Genomic DNA, 26,003 nt, shown 5'->3' on the forward strand with positions numbered 1-26,003 from the left:
AGTGTGTTTGTGTGTCTGTATTTTTAGAGGTTTTTTTTCCTTCTTAAACCTCAGCAACGGAGGTGGCTCTAGTGTCTGTTTGGTTTTTTTGGGTTTTTTTCTTAAAGCATCACAATGGAGCACCTTTCAACTGGGCTTTCTGTGCTCTTTAAATTTTTTCGGTTATTTTTTTCCTCTGGGCAGCGGGGGGGGGAGCCGTGACTGCTGACCGGAGTGAGGGAAGCTCCGGAGGAGCAGGAGGAGGCAGGTGGGCAGGCAAGCGAGAGCTTCCCAGCCAGGTCTCTGGCCCCAGCCCCATTCACTTCGGCGAGCCTTTGAGGCTCCCTTTCTCTCCTGGGTTTTGTTTTATTTTTTGCAGCCCCAGCACGTTCCTATGGGGCTTGCAGTGTTTTTTTTTGGGGGGGGTGTATTTTTTTCTTCAGCTGGAATGGATTAACTGGTTTTCAGTGCATTCCTATGGGAAGTGGTGCTTCAACTTACAAACATTTTGCGTTACGGACACTGTTCCAATATGGATTAAGTTCGTAAGTCGAGGTACCACTGTAGTTGCTACTAAAATGACTTTACTGGCAGCTGTGATCTTTGGTAACAAAAATCTCCCCCCTCCCATTCCATGGCCCGCACAGGTTCCCAGCAATAAAAGGAATTACTCAGGACTTGCAGTGGCCTCAGAACTGGAGGGAGAAATGTTTAATTTTCAAACATTTGCCCTGGCTGATGACATTATCAGTCTTCCACCACAAAGCATACATGAACAGGATTTCAGCTTATATTGGCTTTAATCAGCTATGTGGCGGGCTGCTGTGTATGATTGCTTTCAAACAACTTTGTTAGTTTTGGCAAAACCCTGTATCTTTAATAAGTAACATACATGTAGCCCTTAGGAACTGCAAAACACCAGAATTTGATGTCATGTGTTCATGAAATGACATCTACTGCCCTATTAAGAACCTTCCACTGAACGACACTAACTGATCATCAGTCATGACACTCTTATGTGGTATGGAGCACTTTCAGAAGCTCTCATACATCAGGCTAGATTATGCAGGTAGAAGTGATATAAAGGTTGCTTAAAATGTTTTAAAATTGTTTTTAATCTTAGTTTTATTCCTCATATATGTTTAATTTTTTAAAATATGGTATATATGTGGTATTTTAAAATGTTGATCATTGTATAGTCTCAGCTTTTGTGGGCTGCTTTGGTTTTCCTATGGGGATATGAGAGAGAGAGAGAGAGAGAGAGAGAGAGAGAGAGAGAGAATCTCTTTAAGTAATCTAAGACATCTGTTTGTCATAACTCATATCTTCCCTCACTTCTGTATTTTGTGTTCTAACAAATTTTGTTTTTTGATTAGTCACTGGAAGATGAACATATGTTTGATCTTCAAGTCTGGTGGTCAAAACAATTCCCTTTGTAGAAATGAAGTAATTATGGACTAAATGCTAGGAATATGCAAATATGTGGGGTCTTGACCTGTGCTCCCATTTATGGTGGCCTTAAGGAAAGTAAATGATTTGTGTAATATGAATATAGGCCAAATAATTTCTTTGCACCATCTACGTATATAACATTCTCATACAAAACAAAACATGGGCAAACAAAGCACAGCAGCAAAGAAAAAAAATTCCAATATAAAAACTTGAACCAGAATAGGTTTGACTAAGGGTCTGTAGACATAATAAGTAATTAATAATTTAAACAGCATTTTATTTGGGTCTCACTTATATGGTTGTTTTTCCTAATGCTCCATTCATTCGAAAAGGAATGAACCCCCAGAGAGCTGTAAGATTAAAAACATCAGATGTTTTTGCTAAAAGAATGAGCAGGAAGTGTTGAAACACCACATGGCAATTCATATCTTATTATGGCTGAGGACTTCCTGAAACATGGAGTTGTAGAAAACTGACAGAAGGGGTACATGAATTTTTTTTCCCTAATGTTATTGGGGTACAGTTGACACCACTGACTGTTAATGGAAGGTTATCATTCTATATGGGGAGATTCTGGGTGAATCATTGACTAAAAATTATGTTCTCCCCTTCACTCCTTATAGCCATGGCAGTGAACAGCATTTATTTGTTCATAGATTTATATTATTGCTTTGCTGCCACAACGCTTATAGATACAGTGGTGCCCCGCATGACGACGATAATCCGTTCCATAGAAATCGCTGTCTTGTGAAAATATCGTCTTGTGAAAACCATTTCCCCATTGGAATGCATTGAAACCTGTTTAATGAGTTCCAATGGGGAAAAATCGTTGTTGTTTTGCAAAGATTGCCCACAGAGAAGCCATTTTGCGAAGCGCCTATGATGATTTGTGTTTTTATGTGCATTAGAATGGGATATGTAGTCCTACGTTTGTCCCAATAGCATCCATCTTGATTTAATGTCTGTGTCTGTGGTAGGAAAATTTTACATGCTGTTTCAGAGAAGCTTCGTTCTCTGGTTATCTAGTTGCTAAGGAGAGCCAGAGAGTTACATTCCTGGTAGTCATAATAATTCTGCCACAAAAGATGATAACAACTCAAGCTCCCATGAGAAAGTTAGGCGGGACAACAAGACCCAGGAGGGGTGTTCCTTATGAGGAATTCTGGGAAGAAGAAGAAAGTTGGGAGAAGGGACAAAAAGATGGAGTTTGACTGAGAAAGGACAGACATGTGCTTTTTCCCAAAATGGATTATAACTTTTGGATTACAACTGGAATCTAACTTTTCCTGGTGGATCATGGACTATGGAATCACAGGAACGTAAGAATGACTACGCTTATGCATTGTCCTAGTTTAGAATGCATTTCTTGTTTTATTTTTATAGCTGGAGGAGTGGGGTGGTCTGTCTGACTTGATATGGAAATGTTACTGACTGAAATGCTTTACTATAATCTGAATTCTGTCTAGAACTATCTTTCTGAATAAAAGCAATAATGTTTAAGATTGCATGCATTGGTCTCTTGTACAAACTAGCCTAACTAATTGGCCACTAATATTTTGCTACCATATATAGAGCCCAGATTGGCCTGAGTGTAAACTCATGGACTGTCTGTGTTTGTTGCTTTTTCTTAACAAAGGGGATGGACTTGAGGAAGGAAAATTGGTTCAGGGCCTGCTGAGATTTAGGGCTCATCTTAGCTCATAAGGACTGACTAATTTTCTGGAATCTCTCCATCTCTGGCATCCCCTAAATCTCCTTGGAGATGGGGGATTGCTTACAGCGCCGATCAGCTATTAAAATGGCTGTCATGCGAAGCATCGGTCCTGAAAACACCCATTTTGTGAAGCGCCGATCCGTGTCAAAATCGTCGTCTTGCAAGAAACGGTTTGTGAAGCAGGGACCCAAACATCGTCCAGCGAAAATCGGAATCACTGTTTTGCAAATCGCTATAGCGATTACAAAACCTCATCGTCATGTGGATTCGTTGTTTTGTGAGGTCGTCATCTAGCGGGGCACCACTGTACTCAGTAGACAATGTATGTGGTATTTGGACAAATACACAAAAATGCATTATAACATGGTATTTGTTTTACTTGCAGATGATTACAGACTGAGTAAGCAACTGCTCTCCTCATCTCACCAGAGCAGAGCAACACCACGTAGGATCCTTCATATCCCATTTGGCATTCATAGAGTTTAAAAAATAGTCAGTGCTTTCAACTGAAGAAAGGGGAACCCAAAATAATACAGTCAACTGAGCCAATGCCTCCAAAAGAGTTGGTAAATGTCATCTGAAGCCCAAGCTCTCTCTTGAAGACTTCAAACACTGAGACACTACAAAGGGCTCAGACTGAGTTCACAGTGGGGTAGATACGTATATCCCCTTGCAGTCACTCCATCAGCCATTTCATGGAGCTATACAATGAACTGAAATATTAGTATTGCTCTTTACACAGACTTCTTGCACAGGTAGTCTTTTTGTTTGTTCTAATCTTTATCTTATTTTTTACTAAATTTTACTGAAATAATGTTACAATTTAGTGAGTGTATGTTTTGTGGGCTTTAAGTGGATAGCCACACAGTTAGGATGTTGCATAGCCCCTCCAAGTCCTTTACATGTCTCCCCCATTTGTAGAAATTGGCATTTTTTAAAATGGAGATTTCAGGATAGCACAGATTATATCGTGGACTTAGGGACACAATAGATCAGAATGTTTCTTAAAGTGTTGAGGGTGGACTGGCCCTATCTCCATGTCCTTTGTTTGTGTACAGACTCTCTTGGGGAGGGGCTTCAGTAAACCCATAATACTCAATACATTAATATATTTATCCAAATATGTACAGTGAAACTTGTTTTTGACAGATTATTGGTTTCTTGTGTATCAACATGTGAATGTGAAATTTATTCCTTGGGTTGTCATTGTTGTTGTTGTTGTTGTTGTTGTTGTTGTCGTCGTCATCATCATCATCATCATCATCATCATCATCATCATCAAGAACACTAATGAAGCAGTTAAATCCTCTCCTATATCTGTTCATTTAGATGTCTCATTTTGGGAGTAAAATATCGAACATTTCCACATCACTATGTGAAAACGTTGAGCCATGATGATATACTTAACTGCCTTTGGTATCATGGCCACACTCCTTTGGCAGCAGAGTAGACTCTTGCTTCTCTCTAGTGTCGGATTCAAACAACAATATATGGCATAAAGGAAGTATTATTTATTACTGCATATGAGCACATCCCACATGGACTCTGTGGACACATTCTGTGGGCTGGATCACACTGGGCCTGCTGCATATATTATCCTCAATTCCCTGTGAAGTCAATTAAAAATAATTTGACATAATAATATGCAATAATTATATCAACAGAACTGTGTGAAGGCTTTTACTTTCAGTTTCCTTAGCATTCAAATCTGCTGAGAGATTTTATGTGGGAGTTACAGAATATGTGGAGTGTTAACATAAACAGAAGGCATTTTAGGAGAATGCAGGAGATAAGGGCAGGGGCATGAGTGGCCTTTTTATTCAAGCCTTTGAGTATTAGGAGAATTGATATTACAGAGCTCAGGAATCCTGTCCCAGAGAGAGAACCCTGACAATCAAGGTCTCTTTTCTTCAGTATTAAGGCAAAGGTAAAGGTTCCCCTTGACAATTTTTGTCCAGTCGTGTTCAACTCTAGGGGGCGGTGCTCATCCCCGTTTCCAAGCCATAGAGCCAGCGTTTGTCCAAAGACAAACTTCTGTGGTCACATGGCCAGTGCGACTTAGACACGGAACGGTGTTACCTTCCCACTGAGGTGGTCCCTATTTATCTACTCGCATTTGCATGCTTTCAAACCACTGGGTTGGCGGGAGCTGGGACAAATGACAGGCACTCACTCCGTCTCGTGGATTCGATCTTACGACTGCTTGGTGTTCTGACCCTGCAGCACAGGCTTCTGCGGTTTAGCCCGCAGCGCCACCACGTTCTTCAGTATTACCAACTGTCTATATCAGTGATTCCCAACCTGGAGTCCCCAGATGTTCTTGGATGACAACTCCCTGAACTCCTGGCTGGCACAGCTAGTGGTGAAGGTTTCTGGGAGTTTTAGTCCAACAACATCTGGAGACCCAAGGTTGGGAACCAATGGTCTATAACAACAGAGATACATAGTTCCAATGAGCAGACTTCTATCCCTTGAACAGGGTACTTTTATGTCTCTCCCCCCCCGCCGGCACGAAAAATGGTATGAAAAATCTGTTTTGGAGGCTTGGGGACTACTTGTAAACAGGATGGGAGGTGTGGTGAGGAATTTCTGGGACAACTAGCAAAAATTCCCTGCTTCAATTTATAGAAACTCTGAAGGATCACAGTCCAATTGTGAGGATGTTCAAGGGAGAGGGATGGCTGGTGAAGAACAGACAGGATCAATCCAATCTGCTTATTTGGCATTCACTGTAACAATTAGGGCAAGGGTGAGCAATATTTATTTGGCTGAGGGCCGTATTCCAATTTCCTAGGAGTAAACTGTTGGGCCACATGCTGGATATGGGTGGCAAAAGCAAAACAATACAAAAACATGGCAATTTTTCTCTGTTTCAAATACCCCCTTTTTGCAACTTTGCCATCCCTTCTGTCCCACTCTCACCAAACTAGCTGACTGAAATTAATCATTTGAAAAGGACTTTTGAAATGCAGCCAAATCATATAATCATAAAAAAGTGAAGTTGGAAGGGGCCTTCAAGGCCATCAGTGCAGGAATACAATCAAAGCATATCTGCCAGGTGATGATCTAAGTTTTTCTTGAATGCCTCCAGTGTTGGAGCATCCACCAACTCCCGAGGTAACTGGTTCCACTGTCGTACTGCTCTAACAGTTCGGAAGTTTTTCCTGATATTCAACCGAAAGGCCACCAGCAGGTCAGAGCTACCTGTTTAAGGCCTACTTCAACAACCCTATCTAGGACATGGTACTAGTATCAGGAAGCTTCCTGTTGACATGGAGTCAGGGAATGACTTCTTTTCTCCAAACAAGTGCTTGACTGTCTGTAGACTGCAGTGCTGCAGGTTATCTCAACTTACAATGCAGAGCCATAAGGATTGTTCTAGTAATGTGTTTGTGTGTGTGTACATGAACAGGCTAGTAATTTTTTTTACTGTCTCTGAACTGTGGAATCAAAGATAAATTTGCTCAGAGACATAATAAAACACAAATAATATATCATTATTTATGAAGAAGCTTGCACATACAATCAAACTAAACTGTCTGCCAAGTTTATAATCCTTCTGAAAATATTAAACCTGCAAAAAATAAGAATATATTCTATTGTAAAAATAAAAATAAAAAATAAGAATATATTCTATTGTAAAATACAGAATACATTTTCATACCCCGTATAAAAACAAAAATATTATCAACAAAGAGAAAGCTCATGAAGCATCCCATGTATAGTAACCATTTTCTTGTTACTATTGGCTAGGTTGCTGAAAGGAAATATTTTACAGAAAAAAGTTTACACCTGATCTTAAATATTTTAAAATATTTTTATTAGACCAGCAACCTTTCAAGATTGCTGTTGGTTGGATACTCTAGAGCACAGATTCCCAGAAACCCCAGACAGCTTGGATAATAGTCAGGGGTCCTGGGAATTGTAGTCAAACAATGTGTAGGGACTCTCCTCAGACTGAAGAAGCTACTTGGATAAGTAGCGAAACATTTCAACTAATAAGAAAGAAGTCCTGTTGTCATGACTCGACTTCCAGATGTAGGGACTCAAGTATAGTTACTAGTGATGGGCATAGCTGGTTCAGCAGTTCATGCTGGTTTGTTTCTCAGTCTAACAAGTGGTTGCCACTTCCCAGTCCTGCCTCCTCTGGCAGGCACCCACTCAGAGGTAGTGTTGGGGGGAGGAGAACCTGGGGCTCTGCCTCTGAGTGGGTGCCTGCCAGAGGAGGCAGGACTGGGAGGCACCGAGCACTCATTTGGCTGAGAAACAAACCGACATGAACCGCTGAACCAGCAGTTCATGCCCATCTCTAATAGGAGCCATTTATTTATTTTATTTATATCCCGCCTATCTAGTCACTTAAGACCACTCTAGGCGGCTTACAACAAGCATAATACAAAATAATTAAAACAATTTTAAATAAGGGGAGAAACTTTGGACGAGATGGAACAGACACTAGGAGAGAGGAAAAAGAGGGAAGATCAGGAGTTGGCTGAGGGGAAGGCCTGCTGAAACATCAGTGTTTTTGATTGTTTTTTAAAAATACCCAGCGAGGGAGCCGCGCGAATGTCAGGGGGAAGGTTATTCCAGAGGCGAGGAGCCACAGCCGAGAAGGACCGATTTCTTGTCTTTTCTTTCCGGGGCCCCCTCGGCATTAGGCTCCTCAGCCTCACCTCCTGACTCGCACGAGTGACACGGGTAGAACTTGGTGGAAGTAGGCGTTCCGCCAAGTATCGAGGCCCTAAACCGTATAGACAAATTCATGACTGCATTTCTGAAGAAAAATCCCCATATTTGTCTGACCTGTTGAGGTTCTCAGCACCGTAACCACTATGATAAATTGCCACTATTTTATGTAAGCACTCCATGCAGACATGGATCTACCCTCTTATTTGAAAACTTGTTGCCTGTTTCCACAACTGCCCACATGTTGGGGTCTGTATGCTTGTAGCTGTGAAACATCACCCCATGTTATCAGCGGTTTACTACCTCAGAAATTCAACAGGTTCTAAATCACATTCAGGGTTCTTCAAAGGTGTGGCTGCACCTCTGGGGGTTGCACGTGGCCTGAACATGATGGATTGTGCACATTGCCTTCAGCACAAACCTTACCAACAACAGAATGAGGAAGCCAATTCAAATAGCAGATTTGGGATGACATGAAAGGGAAACAAATAGTTAATTATTTATATTGTACAGATTCTGGATTAATTTAATTTATGAAGGGAGGCAATGAGGCTTACCAAGGTGCCTCCTAGAGCTATCAATGAGAACACGTTATGGAGCTGTCCAGTCATTTGTCCTTTTCAGATTTTCTGTTTACCCTTTTTAATAGGAAAAAAGGTGGGGAAAAGTATGGCCAAAAAATGAGTTATAAAGACAATAATGTCTGGACCCCCTGTAAAATGGAATGAAACAGTGATTTCATAATAAAAGCATTTCCTGGAAACACCCTTGGAATGTAGAATAGCAACATACAGGATTTCCTCCACAGAAAAGTGCAAAAGGAAGTACGGTGGGAAAGCTTTAACCCTTGTATAACAATTGTATAACCATTGCAAAGTAATATATAGTATGTCTTTGTGGTGTCTGTGTGTCTGTGAGAGATAGAAGGAGGGAGGGAGAGAATATGAACTGCAAACAAATGTTGGGTGTGCAATCAGGTACAGTCCATGGACTGGAATAGATGCGCTCCTCATCCAAAATGTTTGGGAGGGTCATGAGCTGTCTATATGTTGATCAGACATGCAAGCACCAATGTGCTGAATGAGTAAATCCTGGAACCAGTTGGGATGGGAGCATCACAGGCATATGGGCATTAAAACTGCCCATATTATAAACCCAAGCTTTCTGCTTCTCCAGTGCTGCTTGTCCTGAGATTTCTCTCCCTGCCTGGGGAGTTTGGTTCAGCTGATGCACCAAGACCTGGCAGTCTTCCTCTCCAAAGCCTTTCCATGACAGATTGCTAGAGATCTGATTAAACCCTGTTTGCTCTTATTTGTCTTCATGAGACTTGAGAGGGAGAGGGGATATGCAACAGAATATGGAAGAAACACAATTGACTATAATGATAATGCTGACAAAAGTGATGATAAACATTTCTTGGTCTGTATATAAAATAGCAACAATAATGGAATCTGCTACTTTGATTGATGATTGATGGTTTATATACTACTTCATAATTATATAAAAATGCAGATCTGATGACCATATGATTCCTTTAACAACAGCACATGCTCATTTGGATATGACATCTTATATTACACTGCTCTACTTTAGCTCTGCTTTTCCAAATGAATGGAGGAGGTAAACCTAGACCTATCATAACTAACGAACTTGGTATTGGTCATATAGATCTTTGCATTTAATTTCTCATTGGATATATTATGTATGGCATCGTTTTCTGCATACATTTCATCTGCTGTTATGACACAAAAATAGTAAAGGGCTCATTGTCAATACAAACTGGGAGAGTCATTCAAGCTAACCCATTACATTAGCAATCTCAAAAAGGTCACTATATGCCAGAATTGACTTGATGACACACAATTATTGTTTAACATTGACCTCTCTTTCTGAGTCTCTGTCTACCTGCATTATCTGTTTTGAAGTACTGGTGGGTCTGACCCTTGTGTATTGATGGCTCAAGCCAGTGATACTTGCTTAGATTGCTCAAGACCCTGCTCCAGTTGCCATTGATTTCTCTATTCTGGTATCATAAAAAGGCTTGTTAGCTTTCAGCGGGGAAGCACAGCAGTTCAGTTGGACTACATCTCCACCCTACCCTGATGCCAGCCCTGCCATGAGGCAAAGTGAAGCAATCACCTTAGGTGACAGATGCTAAGAGATGCTGGAGGAGAGAGTTATATGCTATGGGACTAGGATAGCACCAGCTTAGGCTGTGGTCATAAGAGCCAAATGTTGCCTTCCTTTTCCCCATTGAGTTTGTATCATACATTTGCAGTCACATGATGCACGGCCATTAGCGGATCATTTACCTGGAGAGCATGCTAACTGCCAATCATTTCCCATGCAACCAGAGGCTTTTACTTTTTTCCATTGCGGATCTTTTCAGGCAAATGTGTTGCTGCATGTGTGAATGATATCATCAGGGCCTTTTTGACTCTTACAATGCATGTCATTTTAAAATGTTTTACAATTTTTAAAAAATTTCCATGGTGTGTCGATGTGTTGGTTAATTTCTGTCAAACACTTTCAACAAGAAGCTCTAGGTACTTATTGAATTGGAAGGTACATAATGTTGCAGTATTTCAAAAACTCGTTGGGACACACATTCTGGGATATATGCCATATGACTGCAAAGCACAACTGGAACACAATTAAAAGTCACATAAAAACAGGAGGACTTTACGCTGGTGTGACCATGGCCTTAGCTAACTTGTTACCTAGAGGGTCAAAATAGTATTGGGGAAATTTGGTAAAAAGGGGGTTTCTAGGAACTTGGCTATTCCTTTTAGTTAGCAGAGTATACGGTAGAAAAACAACATAGAAATGTGGTGAGAATAGCCCAAACTAATCAAACAATGCCATCCCTCATGTACACAAACTAGCACTTTGTATGGTAAATATCACTATAGATGCATTTAAAGTAGGAAAAAGGGTATCTTTACTTACAGTTACTATCTATAGTAATAGTCAGAAGAAAAAAAGAGGGGGGATAGAGTGTCCAGCATGAAGGAGACCCTGCGCACTAGATGCTTACAGAATGGTCAGAAAAATAAAAGGGACTATCAACAATACAATGGGAGCAAAAACAAACAGGAAGAAGAGGCAAAGGCTTGCCCCAAATGCCAATGGTGGAGGAAAAACTTTATCAATCAAGTTAGTGACAAAGAACAATCACATTAGGCTGTAGAACCCCCTCCCACTGATACCCAGTTTTAGTGCATGCAAGATTGTTATTATCCCAAGAAAGAGAACACTGGCCCATTCCCAGAGTTGAAGATTCAACACCCAATCCACTCTGCTTTTGTACACATAACAGAATGGAGTGCCAGCTTGTTCTATGCCTCACACAGCCCTAGGGCTACAAAACAACCACTGTGCAACTCCTCTGTAGGCTGTGGTGGTGTCAGTACAATGGATTACTCATAATTGTGTTCCAAATGTAGCCACCTGAAATCTGGAAGAATGTTTTCTGGAAAAAAGAAAAAAAACTGCCTCACCAAAAAATCTGGGTGGTCTGATCCTTCAGCCTTATGTTCCAGACCCTCATCACGATAAATTTGGAGAAGCAAAAGAGAAAGAACACAGACTTTCAAATTTGACTTTGGCAAGCACATGTACAACTAAATACCTTCGCAGCACTTTTGCTGCCATCTAGCAAACAAATGTTTGTTACAGCTACAATGCTAATACTGTTAAAAATTAATAAAGCAGGCTATGTTCGGTAAAGCTGTTCACAATGATTCAGCAGAATGATTCAATAGAATGCCCTAAAAGAAAATAATCCTTTGTGGCCTTAAAGAATTATAGTACAACACAAATGCATTCAGATCCTTAAAATTCTATTACCCTTTTCATTTTTGGTTGGTGAAAAACTTATCCATTGCGTTCAGTGGTATAAGTGGTATAAGACACAAAATGTTGCAGGCAGGTTAAGTGCAATCAGACTCCATCACAACCTGTGGTTCCACTGCAATTCTGAGAGTGAAGGGTTTGCAGAATATCTGGGGGGCAATCTTAATCAGCTCCCATATCCTCACTTACTCTGTGCAGTGGCATGTACTATGCTGGTGAAGAGGGGCAGAAATGTTGTGTGGTTGTGTCAAGTACTGGTTGCCTGTCTCCATTCTATCCCTCTACTCATTGTAACTAGGGACTATTCCCTGTTTAGATATTTTGCCAATTGAAGCAGAACAAAAGATGGCACCCTCCCATGCATGAAAATACCCAAAGCTAAAAAAATGGCTTTGGCACATGATTCAGAAGTTCCCCCAAGCAGCTCTTCCCTCCTTATGTCCTATAGTAAGAATAAAAAAATCATATGTGAAACAACTATCAATTTCCTGCCTTTTGATCATGACATTTCGATTCTGCTGCCTAAGGCTGCCACCTCAGTGTGCTTAACAGTACAGCCGGCTCTGTGAATTCCCTTGTCAGGCCTCCTTTGCAACATTTCAGGTGCCTTCTTTCTACACTACTCAGATAAGGCCACAAACGCCAGTCATGATAGAGGAGCCTATTGCTGCCTGTTTATTCATGCATCAAAATCAATGCTCTCTGAAACTGAAGCAATTCAGGTCTGTGCAGGACCCATGAGGTAAATGCTTCCCATCTGGTTCTGACAGTGTGTGTCACTTTAGCTAAGCAACAAGGGGAAAAGCAACAGCTCCCACACCCTGAACATCATGTTAGAAGATGCCCTTGGTTTATTATAATTATACAGGGTGAGCTTTAAGAAGAAGGCATTTGTCTTACATATTCCAAGAAAGTTTCTTTATCTTTGAAGAATGTTTCAAAACTGGGTAAACCAACTCCTAAAGCTGGATGGCATAGATGCAAATGTGGAGGGAGAGAGAGCAATCAGATAGCATGTGCTCTGGCAATCTCCATCTTGGAAAGAGCCCTTCTTCAAGGAAGAAGGCACACAAAAGAGAGAGATGGGGCAGGAAGTGATCAATGCACAATAGCGCCCCAATAGCAGGATAGAACTGAGTGATTGGCAGAATCACCCGCTGCATTCTGGGACACAATTGATCTGTATACTCCAAAACCCCTTCTCAGCTCACTGTGTTCCTGAATCAATCAGATTCAATTTCCCCTGCAGTTGTTGGAATCTATCCCTAGCCAACGGCTTAGTTAGGATATCTGCAGTTATGTCCTTAGTGGAATACTCCAATTGTAATAATCCCTCTGTTTGCATCTCTCTTATGATGTGGTGTTTAACATCAATGTGTTTTGTGCGCCCACCTGTCTTTTCTGACAAGGAAAGTCTAATGCAACTTTGATTGTCTTCAAAAACCCTAATTGGAGTAGGTTTATCAACTTTGAGGTCTGCAACCAAGAGCTTGAGCCATACAGTTTCATCACAAGCTGCTGCAGCCAAAATGTACTCTGCCTCTGTAGAAGAGTGAGCTATGCTGCCTTGCTTGCAGCTAATGCAATTCATTGGTCAATTCCCATAGAAAAAAAATACATCCCCACTAATGGATTTACAATTGGCTATGTCTTCTGCTCAATCTGCATCACTTATCTAGGACTTTCTGTAGATGGTAATTTCAGCTTTAAATGTGCAGTACTCTTTAGATACAAGAATGTCCTCCACCACCGCAAAAACTGGTCTTGTCATAGTGGCAAGATACAGCATCTTTCCTATGGCTTCTCTGTAGCCATGGTTGTCGGGCAAGAGTTCACTTGGTTCTCTCTGTTTATGAAAGCCAGTATCTATGGGAGAGGATAGAGGATTGGCATCCTGCAGTCCAAGGCTTTCCACCAAGTTGAGGATCTTTTGCCTTTGGCTCAGAAGAAAACTTCCAATCTCTTCTCTCTCTATTTGTATCCCTAAGTAATAGTTGGCTTGTCTAAGTTGCTTTACTTCCACTTCTTTGTTGAGGTTGGATACAATCTCTTTGATGTTTCATTGATCTTCACAACAAAGCATCAGGTGATCCACATATGTAAGGATCTACACAAATCTGCCATTTTTGTTTCATGTGAAGAGACGGGGATCTGCTTTATTTTTGATGAAGTTTTGGCTTAACAGCATCTTGTTCAGCTTCTCGCTCCATGCTCTAGCTGCCTGCATTAAGCCATAGATCCCCTTCTGAAGCTTACAAACTAGATCCTTGTTCTTGGGATCTGTGAAGCCAGGAGGCTGTTGCATGTATAGTTCCTCCTCAATTTCTCCATGCAAAAATGCAGTTTTCACATCCAGATGTTCAACATGCATTTTTCCGGAAGCAGCTAGGCTTAGAAGCACCCTAATGTTGGTGTGCTTGACAACTGGAGCAAAAGTCTCATCAAAGTCCTCTCCATATTTTTGAGAGTAGCCCTTTGCAACAAGCCTAGCTTTGAACCTTTGTACATGTCCTCTTTCATCTTGCTTGGCCTTTAAGACCCATTTGCATCTGATAGTTCTCTTGCCGACTGGCAATTTTTCAAGAGTCCACGTCTTGTTATTTTGTAGTGCATCAGATTCCTGTTGAGCTGCTACTTTCCACTTGTTTGTTTCCGCTGTGGGAAGCTGCTGCACTTCGTTCCATGATGCAGGCTTTTTTGGTAGTGACACCTCTGTGAGTCGCTTTGCTGGAGCTCCCTTGTTTGGACTTGATGAACATCTCTGGACTGGTTCTGGACTTGGTGTTGACTCTGGAACATCTCCCAGCATCTCAGCCTCGTCCGGTGCGCCAGCCTCTTTATCATCTGACTCTGGTGGAGTTATAACTTGGGCACCCTCCTCTCTCTGGGTTTCAGTATCAACTGCACATTGGAACATGGGATAATGGAGCTCAGGTTGGTCTCCCTCATCTTCATTCTCTCCGTGGCAATCATCAGGACTCTGGTCACTGGGCTCTCTTTCATCGAAATACACCACTTTATAAATGTCAACTTTACTGGTTTTTGGGTACAGGAACTTGTATCCCTTGCATCCCGATTCATAGCTAAGTAGAACACCTTCTTTGGCTCTGGAATCGAGTTTGGATCTCTTCTGTTTAGGTATGTGTGCATATGCTTTGCACCCAAATACTCTCAGATGTTTGACACTTGGCTTACATTGATGCCAAAGTTCAAATGGTGTTTTGTTGACTGCTTTGGTCAGCAATCTGTTCTGCAGATAGACTGCTGTTAATGCTGCATGTACCCAGAATTTATTAGTAGTTTTGCTTCAATGAGCATGCACCTGACCATGTCCATGATTGACCGATTCTTTCTCTCTGCCACACCATTCTGTTCAGGAGTGTACACCACTGTGTATGTTTAGTGATGTTGAATTCCTTGCTCTTTGAAGTCTGTATATACTGTGAGATATACTTGCCCTCATTGTCTGATCTCACAATCTGAGGATTCCTGTTGAACTTGTTCTTCACCTACATATGCCTTCATTGTGTTGAAGGTCTCAGACCTTTCTTTGAGTAGGTGAATCACACAGTAACTTGAATTGTCATCAATGAAAGTCAGAATGTACTTGTACCCTCCTCCTGAGGATTGAAGGGGTCAACACAAATCTGTATGGATCAGCTGTAGCGGCTGTGTACTTTGTGTTCCATTTTTCTTGGGAAAAGATGACCTGGTTGCCTTTCCTTTCACACAAACTATACATCTGGAGTCCCAGTCAGTATTTCCATCAGTATCAACCCCCGTAGCAAGCTGATCTTTCTGCAACTTCAGAATTGCATCCGATTCCCTATGCACAAATCTCCTATGCCACATGGCATAGGAGAGCCATAAAGACTGTATGTGGTTTCTCACAGTTTAACTCAAACAATCCATTTTTCTGGACTCCAGTGAGATAAGTCACATTTCCAAATGAGACATTTCCAAACAAGGAACACTCAGTGTTCCTTGTTTGTTTTCCCCCAAACCAAGATTCAATCTCTAGATACGTTTTGTCTTTCTTCTGCTGCCACCATGGTGAATATCTCTCACCCACACTGCACCATACATGCATCAGACACATGCTGCCAATATTTTTTTATGTTTTTATTTATTTTATTTATATCCCACCTATCTGGTCGGTTAAGACCACTCTAGGCGGCTAACAGCGTAAATATAATATAACTTGTTTATTTCTCTTTTGGTATTTAAATCACAGATGTTCTTTTATCAATGTGTAGGATCACTCATTAGAACCTCTTATATTTGATTACTCATTTGTTTATTCAGGTGTTGTATTTACTTATTTACATTAATTAACTCATTAATAATTTCTGTCTCTTTATCTTGACTATTCATCTCTTTCACAACTCTCCTCATTCTCTGTCCACTCTCCAAATCTTCTATTCTCCTCTCTAACTCTCCATCAACTCCCTCCTATTTTTCTCTCTCTGCCTAATTGACTCCACCCCTCCTGTCTTCTCATAGGCTCCTGAACTTGAGCTTCAACTATGATAGACAGGAGTGATATGGGCATTCCACCACACTTCATTATCCAATTTCACTTTAAAGTTCTTGTTCACCACTGTACATGCACTCATCAAATTTGCTGTGAACTGTGGAACATACTACCGTATAATTGCACTCATTTCACATGCTAGCAAGGTTATGCTCAAAATCCTACAAGGTAGGCTTCAGCAGTATGAGGACCAAGAACTCCCAGAAGTACAAGCTGGATTTCAAAGGGGCAGAGGAACTAGAGACCAAAATGCTAACATGTACTGGATTACGGAGAAAGCCAGAGAGTTCCAGAAAAACATCTCCTTCTGCTTCATTGACTACGCAAAAGCCTTTGACTGTGTCGACCACAACAAACTATGGCAAGTTCTTAAAGAAATCGGAGTACCTGACCACCTTATCTATCTCCTGAGAAATCTATATGTCAGACAGGAAGCAACTGGATATGGAACAACTGATTGGTTCCAAATTGGGAAAGAAGTATGACAAGGCTGTATATTGTCCCCAAGCTTATTTAACTTATGTGCAGAATACATTATGCGAAAGGCTGGACTAGAGGAATCCCAAGCCGGAATCAAGATTGCTGGAAGAAATATCAACAACCTCAGATATGCAGATGATCCCACTCTGATGGCAGAAAATGAGGAGGCCTTAAAGAACCTCTTAATGAGGGTGAAAGAGGAGAGTGCAAAAAATAGTCTGAAGCTCAACATCATAAAAACTAAGATCATGGCCACTGGTCCCATCACCTCCTGGCAAATAGAAGGGGAAGATATGGAGGCAGTGACAGATTTTACTTTCCTGGGCTCCATGATGCAGATGGTGACAGCAGCCACATGCAGATAGTGACAGCAGCCACGAAATTAAAAGACGCCTGCTTCTTGGGAGGACAGTGATGACAAACCTAGACAGAATCTTAAAAAGCAGAGACATCACCTTGCCCACAGAGATCCGCATAGTCAAAGGTATGGTTTTTTCAGCAGAGATGTATGGAAGCAAGATCTGGATCATAAAGAAGGCTCACCGCCAACTAATTGATACTTTTAAAGTGTGGTGCTGGAGGAGACTCTTGAGAGTCCCCTGGACTGCAAAGAGAAGAAACCTACCCATTCTAAAGGAAATCAACCCTGAGTGCTCACTGGAAGGACAGATTCTGAAGCTGAGGCTCCAATACTTTGGCCATCTCATGAGAAGAGAAGACTCCTTGGAAAAGACCCTGATGTTTGGAAAGTGTGAAGGCAAGAGGAGAAGGGGACGAGAGAGGACGAGATGGTTCGACAGTGTCATCAAAACTACCAACATGAATTTGACCCAACTCTGGGAGGCAGTGGAAGACAGGCGGGCTTGGCATGCTTTGGTCCATGGGGTCATGAAAAGTTGGACACGAGTAAATGACTAAACAACAACAACAAGAAATAGAACATACAGTACTTTTTCTGCAACAAGATTTTCAAAGCCATTTTTATTTTTGCATTTGAGCAAAACATTTCCTTCACCGTGTATGCTGGCCGCTTGCACACATTATATGTTTCACTGGACTTGGATTTAGTTCAGTGAACAAATCAGCATCTCTGATTAGATGCTGATTAGCTCCTGTATCAAGATAGAAGCTTGAAGTCTGGTGACTTGCATTAAGACTGCACACATACATGGCTGTCTTTTCATTATTATCATTTTGGTTATGCTTTTCTATTCTTTCTTTGCTTCTGCCGTCTCTAGCAAAATGTCCTTTTCTTTTGCAGAGATAGCAAATCAACTGTTCCTTTTTGTGATGGCTATCAGCTTCCTTCTTCTCCTTCTGGCTGGGATTTCTTTTTGGCAGTTTGAAGAAGCTATCAACTGTAAAAGCAGCAGGACCAGTTTGGTAACTTGAGCTCTGTTGTGTGATATGCTCTTCTTGCAAGCAAGGGATCAGATTATCCAACCCTTCTTTATGCTGCTTATATGACCCAGAAAAAGAATTGAATTGTGCAGGCATTGAATTTTAGGCATCCGTCAGTCTCGAGAGACTATGGTAACATGCTCTGAATAGGAGACTTGAATTAAGGATCAGAATAACTTGCATACTTTTGCTTGAAGTTTCACCTGCCACAGCCAACTTTTCAAATATTGCTTGCATTCTCAGAATATATTGAGCCAATTATTCTGATTTCTCATGCCATTTGGACTGTGTTGCTTGTTTTAGTAAATTTGCATACTCTGTCCTTGATCGCGTTGATATAGTGATTTTAACTTGGCAAGTTTGGCAATTTTCTCATGCCTGATTTGAACCAATCTCTGTTCTGTTAAAGAGTGAATTATGAGATCCTCTGCTTTTGCATTCTTCAGTTTCCAATCTGCATACTGGTTATGTGTTACATGAGGTTCATCTTCTGTTAAAACCCCAAGCACTCCCTGGATTTCACACAGATTCTCCAGGCAAAATAACCAGTTTTGGAAATTAGCAGGCCGGAACTTTGGCATGGAATATTTTATCTCAGGCATTTTTACTCACATTTAGAATGACCAAAAACCTTTCTTTTCAATCTAATTCTTCTCTGTCACCACAGCAGCACTTTATTCTAACTGCATGGCTTTCAAGTTTAATGACTCTTAATAGCTTGGCAATGGAAGAGTAACTGGATCACAACTAATCATCCTTTGCTACCATGTTAGCGATCATTGTGTGTTCTGACCAACTATCTTCAATGAGCTAAATTATGTACAGAGTCAAAAACATGGAGTTAACTTGTAATAACTTTAGAAAAAAGGTTTATTAACTACAAACTTTAGTATTTCAGTAGCAAAGGTCAAAATATAGCATTTGAGTGGAAAAACAAAGGCATTTCTTACATATTTGTGAGGGTTCAGTAGTTTGTTCCGACTCTTTTCCAAAGAATGCACCCACTCTCCTTGATTTAGAAATGGGGGTAACATTTATTGGGGTATTTAACAACAGTCTAGTGTCAACAAAAGCATTCCAAACATTCTCCCCTTTTGACAATAGGTCTGAAGGGGGGTTCCAGTCATCCACTTTGAAAGGGTTTTTACCCTGGCTATTCCAGGGCCCGGGCCACTCCGTTGGGGCATCAGGGTTCAGTAGTAATCTCTCCTCTCCTTCCAGTAGGGGGATAGTGTCTTCCTCTCCACCGCAGTCACACTCCCTGGGGGGTTCCCCCATCTCCCACGGGACTCCAGGAATTCTCTCTGCTGATTCTCCCAAATTCTCCAATCTAACCTCTCCCTTCGTTCTGTTTCCACTCTCTCTCTTTCCTCTCCCAACTTCCTCCTCCACTCCTTAGTTTCTTGCTCTCCCCAGTAAGATGGTTTAGACCTTAATTCATGCCTCCTCTGGGCATCTGCTTCTTCTTTAGGGACACACAGTGTCTCCATCTTTCCTGGATGGTTCTGTGTCGGGTGTGTGTGGGGAGATCTAAGGCTTGTGAACCAACCCATCCTTGTGCTCGGAACTGTGGCCAATATGAAAAAACCTGCTTCGCCTTCCCTCAGCCCCTCCACCACCACCCTCTCAAAATCTCTTCCTCCATGTCACTATTTCCTCCACTACCATTTGCCCACTGTTTGCTTGCCTCTCCTGTGTCTTCTGGTGAGCATTGCAAAGCTTCTTCTGGGTTTACACTGGCCTTCATTAAAAGAAAAGGAATTTGAAAATGTGACTCAGAAAAACGGGTCCAAGTTGCGAGCTGAGTCTGAGTCACTGGGAAAAAAAAACCAGTTGGATCTGAGTCAAGTTGTTGATGCGACTTAAGTCCAACTCTATAGCAAGTCCTGTGACTCAAGTCCTCATCCCTGGTAATAGGATTCTAGCCAATATGCCACTGCCATGATAGACACACTGATGGAACTGCTGAGCTAAGCAGGCAGAAAACTGCCAGTGCGGCCATTCTTCTGATAAAGATACACTAACGGAACAACTAAAATAAAGCAGAATCATGACTTGGATTAAGGTGGCTCAGAAAGAAACATGCTCATGTCACATCTTACTGTCTTTCAAACCATGCCCATGCCTCAGGAGATAATGCAATTCCATTATATCACCAAAACATCTATAAAAAGGAAATAGAAACATGAGATGTGCTTTTAAAATGCTCCTTTGATGATTCTTCTCTGTGTCTGCCACAGGGGCAGAATAGCTGGTCTGTGGTCTCTGCAGTGTATGTTTGACTGCAGGGAGCACACTCACCTTTCCCATTATGGCCAGCCTTGTAAAAGCTGAGTCTAGGTATTTCTCCTCTTTCCACTGATCAGATTTGGACTGAAAATATCACAAGGACTATCTTTTTTCTCCAGAATGAAAAAAATACAATAATAAATGAAACAACAATTCGCTGCCCATGTGTAAGGCTTAGCTGCTGCCTTCCACTACTGCATCATCGTAGTGTTAACTTTATGAAATGCATGGAATGAAATATTATGCAAGGTTTATTTAAATCCTACTCTCAGTGTTTGCTTGTTTAAGGAAAGGCTGAGTTATGATTTGAATTTTATCCCATGGGACCATGCAATATTTTAATCCTAAGAATATCTCATTGTTGTGTGCATGATTCCCATGGGGTCTCGTTATACTAAGTGTGTGGGGGTTTTTTAGTTGTTTTTTGAGCAGACTGGTCATTGTTCTGCCTGCCCTTTCACACACATTGTATGGCAGAGTGGAAGGGACAATGCTGCAGAATGGCAAATATGTTCTGAGAAATTATACATAATTGAGAGCTATTAAAGCCAGAAGAATTGAGAGAAAGATACAGTAAAAAATCTGTGTACTTAACAAAAGAACAATATTGGGATGTAATTAATATGTTCCTTTTTGTCTATGTTAGGTTGTGATCCTAGACCCAGCTACTTTGAAGTAAATTCTGTGAGACTCAGTTGGACTCACTTCTGTGTTGGGCTGCTTAAGTATTTTGTTTGTTCTACATTTTGAAGCAAACTGACCTAAGGCATACCTACTGGACACTTTCTGGAGAAAAGCACAGTTATCCTTTAGATTTTGCACTATTTCTGAATTTAGCAATCAGTTCTAAGCTCAAGTAAAAGATCAAAATGTGTATCAAAGTGGGTGTTTCAGGATAAAATGTGAACAGAAGTCATGTTTTCAGGCACATGCATAGAAAAATATGTATTTGGGATGAAACAAATTGTAAAATTTTCTGTAAATAACATGTTGAATGCAAATTTTATTGCACACTTTTGAGTAGTTAAGAAAAAAATGACTGAGGAAGAAAGGAACAAAATTAATGAATGAGTATGCGCCAAACTGACACAGACCAGAAATAGATTGATTGGTCCAATCCTTATTAGTCATGCATTGAATTGCACTGGTAATATATGAGAAGCAGCTGCTTCTACAACATCATTTATATTTAGTCAAACTGCTTGCATAGATGTGGAGATATGCTCTGAATGAATAAAGGAGATTTATGGTGCTTTTAGAGCCTATGTAAATTCTCAAATGGTGAGGAAAGAGAGAGCCTTAAGATACTGTCTACCAGCCCCTTACCAGTGGCTGTGCTGACTAGGGCTTCTTGAAGCAGAGGTCCAAAGATGCTCCGCCCTTGTTTTAGATGATAAAGGCACACTATGTAAGAATGCATCCCACAGGCTCATTTCCTTTACACAGAGCACATACAGAGAAACATTGGCAGGAGGAACCATCTATTTGGCACACAGCTTGACCTTAGAAGAAGTACACAAAGAGCAGACTTCTAATAGTACTCCTCTGGAACACTTATCTGCCTCCAGACAGCCAATGGAAATTTCTGATTCGTTATCCCACCCCTCTCCCAAATTTGGGATGAAGTCCTCCCCCCCCCCCAGCTTGGTTCATGAACAGCCTCTCTCCATTGAATATGCAAGAAAACATGGTTGACATACAGGTTAGCAAAAGGATGCCTATCATTAAAATGCTTCATATTCTCCCATATATCTCCTCTAGGTCATGCCAAATGGCCTCACTCTCTACCATAGATGCATAAACCAAAGATGCCAGCGACTGATTTCATGTTTAAGGGGATGGTGCTCAAACAGCCCTCTTACAACAGTTGTTGGAGTATTATTTGCAACCTTTCATGCTGTCTGTAGTTTATGTGATAGGGAGGAACTTTTCTGGGCTGGAGTGATTGTCTATCCAGCACTAACCAATACTTACTTTCAGCTTTTGAATTCAAAGAGAGCCCGGTCTCTTTGCTGAGTGTTTCCCCCCTCTCTTTTGTCTGTTGGTAGCAGTTGTGTGCTGTTGATCTGTTCAGTCAGTTGCTAAGTATGTGTGCAGAAAGAAAGCAGTACGTATATACAAATCTGTAATTTTAAGCAACTATAAAGAAATATTTTATTCTTCTACAAATGTCTTAGAGTGAGTTTTTGATATTTTAAGTGCTAGTTAATGATAATGGTTATGAAGTGGTTTTGGTTAAAAATATGGAAGGTAGAGAAGAAGGAAAAACTTGCAAACCCTTTGAAAAACAACGAAGCCTAAAATACTTAACTATCTGTCTATTTTTCTTGTGTCTGGGCTTATAACTTGTAGAGTTTCAAATTTCTGGTAAAATTCCTTTTTACTACACAGCAGGAGTCCAATCTACCATAGGGACGTGGTGGCGCTGTGGGTTAAACCGCAGAAGCCTCTGTGCTGTAAGGTCAGAAGACCAGCAGTCGTAAGATCGAATCCACACAATGGAGTGAGTTCCCGTTGCTTGTCCCAGCTCCTGCCAACCTAGCCGTTTGAAAGCATGTACAAATGCAAAGTAGATAAACGGGTACCACCTTGGTGGGAAGGTAACGGCATTCCGTGTCTAGTCATGCTGGCCACATGACCATGGAAACAGTCTTTGGACAAACGCTGGCTCTATGACTTGGAAACGGGGATGAACACCGCACCCTGGAGTCGGACACGACTGGACTAAATGTCAAGCGGAACCTTTACCTAGGAATATAGAAACCTATAGTGGAGAATAGCTACAAGTTTCCCACAGTCCAGCCCTTTCTTAATAACTGATACTTAAGGTCTCAATAAATCACTCTGAGACCTTTGTAGGAAAAGAATAAAAAACAAATGTCTTTATTTCATATTTCATAAGAGCCTCGTGGCACAGTGGTTAAAACGCTGTACTGCAGCTAAAACTGTGCTCACGACCTGGGGTTCAAATCCCAGGTAGCCGGCTCAAGGTTGACTCAGCCTTCCATCCTTCCGAGGTCGGTAAAATGAGTACCCAGCTTGCTGGGGGGGGGAATGCGTAGCCTGTATAATTAAAAATTGTAAACTGCCCGGAGAGTGCTTGTAGCGCTATGGGGCGGTATATAAGTCCAATAAATAAATAAATATTTATAGTTGCACACATATTCAATTTATTTTATTGGACTTCTACCCCACCCATCTAGACCAAAGGTCTACTCTGGGCGCCATTTAGCAACCAACCAACTATATCAGTATTAAACAATAACCACATTTATGAGTCAGTTCGACTTCTGATAAAGTTGAAGTTTTGAACATGTTAAATACATTGACAACATGCATATCTTTGTATAATCCAGATCAATATGCTAACGTTTGCTTTGTTCTCAAGCACAAGACGTGTGTTGATACATGGCTGCCATAAACTATGGATGATGGATTAAAGAGCTGAGGTAAACTATTCTGGTCTTAGGCTTTTTCCTTAGATCAATTGTCCTATGTGGGGAATAGGAAAGTTCAATAGTAAAGGATGTTTATGTTCTATACCAATCTTGCTGGAGTATTTAGTTAGACAGATAATTGAACTCATTTATTGTGATCAATCTGGTGATTTATTTCAGTACCAGCTCTGATAACATAATATTCTTCCTCAACTTTCTAGATGGTTTTGGAGAATATAAGATTGTCATTGTCTATAAATATTTTAGAACATTTGGAAGTTCTTAGTCATTGATGTTTGTAGGGAAAAGACCACATTTATAAGTTGATAAGATTGTGGGGTAAAATTTGTGATAACACTGAACATTATAGTATCATGAAATTCAAGTTCTTTGTATCCCACAAATATTTAAGGCATTTTTTTAATAACTCAGAAAGGTTCCACAACAAAACCAAAACACAGTCCAAGGTTAGGCATCAGATAAGTAGTCTTGATGAGAGTGACGAAGTCACTCCCAAGCCAGAGGCTTTGAGGAGCATGAGTGAGCTTCCCCCCCCCCCCATGGATGGCATGAGACTTACTAGGTGAACATGATTGTTTGAAGAGTGGGAAAAGCCCCTGGGTATATAAGTGGCATTTTCCTCCTTATCCATCCTCTTCTTTTGAAGGCAGTTGCACGAGAAGGAGGTCACCATCGCTGGGAAATTTTGGCTGCATCACAGTTGGCTTGCTCTGGAGGATGGGGGGTAGCAACGGCTCCCACCCCCAGATCTAAAAACTTGTTTTCATATTATTATTTGATTGACTTAAAGGGACTTGTGTTCTTATCTTTATAATTTAATTTTTTTTTTTTTTAAAAAAAAGGGTAACAGAGGGTCGTGGGCAGTAGCGGTGGCGTGATCGTGTCACTGTGCTTCAGTGTGAAGGCTTATTTAATTAGAGTTTTTAAGGTGTTTGGAGACTAAATTTAATTAAAGTTGAAATAATGGGAGTAGGGTGCAGAGAAGGACATATGGCCGGCCGCTAGAAGAGGGGTGAGATTGGGGTAGAGCTGAGTCGGTAGGGAAGCTACCTCTTTCTTTTCCCACTTTCTCTTTCCCCTAGCCTCCTTGGTTGCCCGAGTGGCTGTGGCACAGCTTGGCTGAGCCCAACCCCATCAATACCTTTTCTCCAGCTCTTCCTTCCCTGACTGTCTTTGGTCACCTGAGTGGCTGCAGTGTGGCTCGGCTGAGCCTACTGCTGCAGCCAGCCTGAGGTGCAAGCCGAGCTTGAAACCTCACAGATCTATCCCTACCTTAGTTCCTTTCCCAGCTTATCCTCGTCCAGTTTCTCTTTGCCACAACCTCTTTTCCATTACCCACGCGACTGCAAGTTGAGTTCAGCCCCCCAACCCTTCTTTACCTTGCTTCTTTCCCGCCTGAACGTTTAGCCTCCAGAAGGCGCATAAGGGGGTTTATAGGGACTGGAGCTCAGGTTAGTTCGTCTGTTTTTGTTGAAGCAGCTCATAATTTGGCACATTAATAGTAATAATAACTAAATTGATTCCATTTTATCCTATTTATAATACTTTATATTAATAAAGGTTAGTGGGGCTTGGTTGGGATTTATTAAAGAGTGTGGAGAGGAGTAATTATTCTAATTAATCTAATTGAGTTAATTGGCTAATTAAGCTATAGTAATTGAATAAGATAGAATTTCATTACTAAGTATATCTAAGTAAATAAGGATTTGTTTCTACTAGTGGTGTCCATTGGAAATTGTTCTGGCAATAAGGGGTTGTTGGTTGATATAGCAAGGAATTGCATCGATATGGGATAAGCGGTTAACAAGTAAGTCACAAAATAATTAGTGAGTAATTAAGAAATTAATTTGCTATTAAGCAACTAGGCAAGTAACTAGTTATTAGTAATTTAGAAAGTAATTATAAAATTATGGTTGTTCAGTGGTTTATAACTGCATTTACTGCTGAAACAGTGTTCCCAAGGACCAATAAATTTTATACGTGATGGCATCAAGGGAGGGCATGGGTAATAAAACAGGAAAGTGACAAGCCAAAGAAAGGCCACAGCTGCCCCTGCCTCAAGCCTCCTCTGACAAGGAGTCTTGGCCTATCTGGAAAGAACTTCAGGGTAAAATTTCAGCCCTTGAGGCTGAGAGAACTGCTAGTCGAACGCCTC

The 26,003-nt window shown here is 41.0% G+C and overlaps 1 long non-coding RNA gene across 2 annotated transcripts in view; it reads left to right on the forward strand.

Moving 5' to 3' along the window:
• The window catches only part of LOC144583516 (uncharacterized), a 69,475-nt gene extending 44,472 nt beyond the window's left edge, over window positions 1-25,003 (forward strand). For both annotated transcript variants that reach the window (XR_013537324.1, XR_013537323.1), the window contains one exon: window positions 3,531-25,003. This is a non-coding gene — a long non-coding RNA (uncharacterized LOC144583516). The remainder of the gene's footprint in view (window positions 1-3,530) is intronic.
• The last annotated feature ends 1,000 nt before the right edge of the window (window positions 25,004-26,003 follow it).

The sequence above is a fragment of the Pogona vitticeps genome, chromosome 6 (genome assembly GCF_051106095.1).
Source record: "Pogona vitticeps strain Pit_001003342236 chromosome 6, PviZW2.1, whole genome shotgun sequence".
Taxonomy (NCBI): Eukaryota; Metazoa; Chordata; class Lepidosauria; order Squamata; family Agamidae; genus Pogona; species Pogona vitticeps.